Source organism: Penaeus chinensis, chromosome 16 (assembly GCF_019202785.1).
Source record: "Penaeus chinensis breed Huanghai No. 1 chromosome 16, ASM1920278v2, whole genome shotgun sequence".
NCBI lineage: Eukaryota > Metazoa > Arthropoda > Malacostraca > Decapoda > Penaeidae > Penaeus > Penaeus chinensis.
Genome location: NC_061834.1, coordinates 67,501 through 70,000, shown reverse-complemented (window position 1 = coordinate 70,000; position 2,500 = coordinate 67,501).

Here is a 2,500-nt window from a genome sequence, read left to right as displayed (position 1 = left end):
GTGCAGATAAGCGAGGCCGCGAGGGGCAGGGCAGGGCCACCGTCAGCAGGAGTGCCACAGTACATGGCCCTGTCTGGCACGTTGGTTTACGAGGCTGTGGCGCTGATCCTTTGCCTTCAAGGGCTGGTGAGCAGCTCCTTTGACCTCACCTCTCACCCCTCTCTCTCTCTCTCTCTCTCTCTCTCTCTCTCTCTCTCTCTCTCTCTCTCTCTCTCTCTCTCTCTCTCTCTCTCTCTCTCTCTCTCTCTCATTGTTTATCACTTTCGCATGGTCTTCTTGCATACACACATATGTGTGTATATATATATACACACACACAGGCGCACGCTTGCATATATATGGATAGAGAGACAGACAGATAGATAGATAGACAGAAAGATAGATAGGTGATAGATAGATAGATAGATAGATAGATAGATAGACAGATAGATAGATTGACTGATAGACTGATCGACTGATACATGAATAAATAGACAGCTATACATTTACATATACGACATAAAGTTCTCCCAAACCTCCACTCGGTTTAGTTCGCTTAAAATAATCCGGATAAAAAAAAATGGAGATGACCGATCAGCGGCCTCTCAGCGCTAGACAGATTGCAATGTCGAAATAACAGCCAAATATACGTCATCGGGAAGAAAATATGATATATTTCCTCTCCTCTTTGGATGGGTGAGACAGGGAGAGGGTGAGGGTGAAGGAGGGAAGGAGAGAGAGAGATGGGGAGGGGGAAGGAGTGAAGGGAGAAAGAGAAAGAGAGAGAGAGAGAGAGAGAGAGAGAGAGAGAGAGAGAGAGAGAGAGAGAGAGAGAGAGAGAGAGAGAGAGAGAGAAAGGGATAAAAAGAGACACGGAGACAGAGAGAGGTAATACGAACAAAGAACAGAAATAAAGAGAAAAATAGAGCGAAAAAATACCCGATTTTCTTTCTCTTCTTCAAGTCGTCCGTTGGTTTTGTTTTGACATCATTTCCTGTTCTCTCTCAGATTTCCCTTCTCCCGTGAATCCAACCTTTTCCCCATTCATGCACGCACCATGCCACCCACCCGCATTGTTCAAAGGAGAAACAAAAAGTGAAACAAAAAATATAAGGAAGGTTACAGAGGGTAGATGAGCTGTGCAGGCAAGGGTCTCTCTCGCTCTCCTTCTCTCTCTCTCTCTCCGATCAGCATCCCATCATCTCACTCGTCTCTCTCTCTTCATCTCTCTCTCTCTCTCTCTCACTCTCCTCTGTCTCTCTCTCTCCTCTCTCTCTCGCTCACCTCTCTCGTCTCTCTCTCATCTCTCTCCTCTCTCTGGCTCAGCTCTCTCCTCTCTCTCTCTCGGCTCGTCTCTTCTCACCTCTTCCGCTCTCCTCTCTCTCTCTCGCTCTCTCACCATCTCTCTCTCTCTCACGAAACTATTCATCGCACAAAACCACAGAACCACCCCCCCCCCTGCCTCAGCCCTCTCCACCACTCACAACACTCAAACATCCAAAACAGATCTTGAAGACTCTCACTCTCACACAACCAAAGACGCAGAAAAAGTTCAAATCCAAACGAGAACACAAAGACGCCACGACACACACCTATATAACTAAGAGTGTAATATATCTCGCAAATAAGAAAACACAAAAGAAATCCTGCACGGCACCAACATCTCAAAGCCACACTCCAAATCCCAACAAGAATCCTCACTCTCAAAGAAACAATCAATACAGAACGGCAACGGAAAACCAGCACAATCCCAACTCTCCTCTATTTAGGACTGCGCCACCACAAATGGAAAGATACACTCCCACAACACAACAAAAAACCTACCCATGTACCATGACAAATCTAACTAGAAACGACAACATCAGAAAATAACAACTCTCTCAACGCAAAAAATCCACCATCACACAAAAGAGATCTGAATCTCGCTCACGTGAACTAAATACGGAATACCGACGACAGCACAGCACCAGAACTCGACTCAATCCCCTGCTAAGCACTCGCGCAGTAGGCAAATCCCCCGAAGAGCGCACATCAAAAACGACTCCATAATCTTACACTGGAAAATCACACATCCAACAAGAACAAACTAGAAAACCCATTCGAGGAGCTCACCGAAAAAAAAACATGAGTAAAACAACAAATGTCAATGAAAACAAAAGGCGCAGAAAGAGACCATCAGCTCAGATCTCATAACCAACACTTAAAGCTCTTGAATACATAAACCAGCACGAAACCCACGTCGACCTTAGATATACAGAACCTCCAGACAGAAGAGCCGCACCTTTATAACTCACCCGGCTTAACAAAAATCACGCGAGGCAATCAGTGCAACTCATCTCTCCACCCCACGACACCATGAAAAACTCCTATCTCCACAAACCAAACTAAATCACGTAGTACTCACTCATTATAAGAGAAAAACATACCCTGGAAACAGATAAGCCGCCGCACCACCCGTAGAGAAAACACATCAGAAGTACACCACGTCCTTAACGCCGCCGTATAAGAAATGTCAACGGCA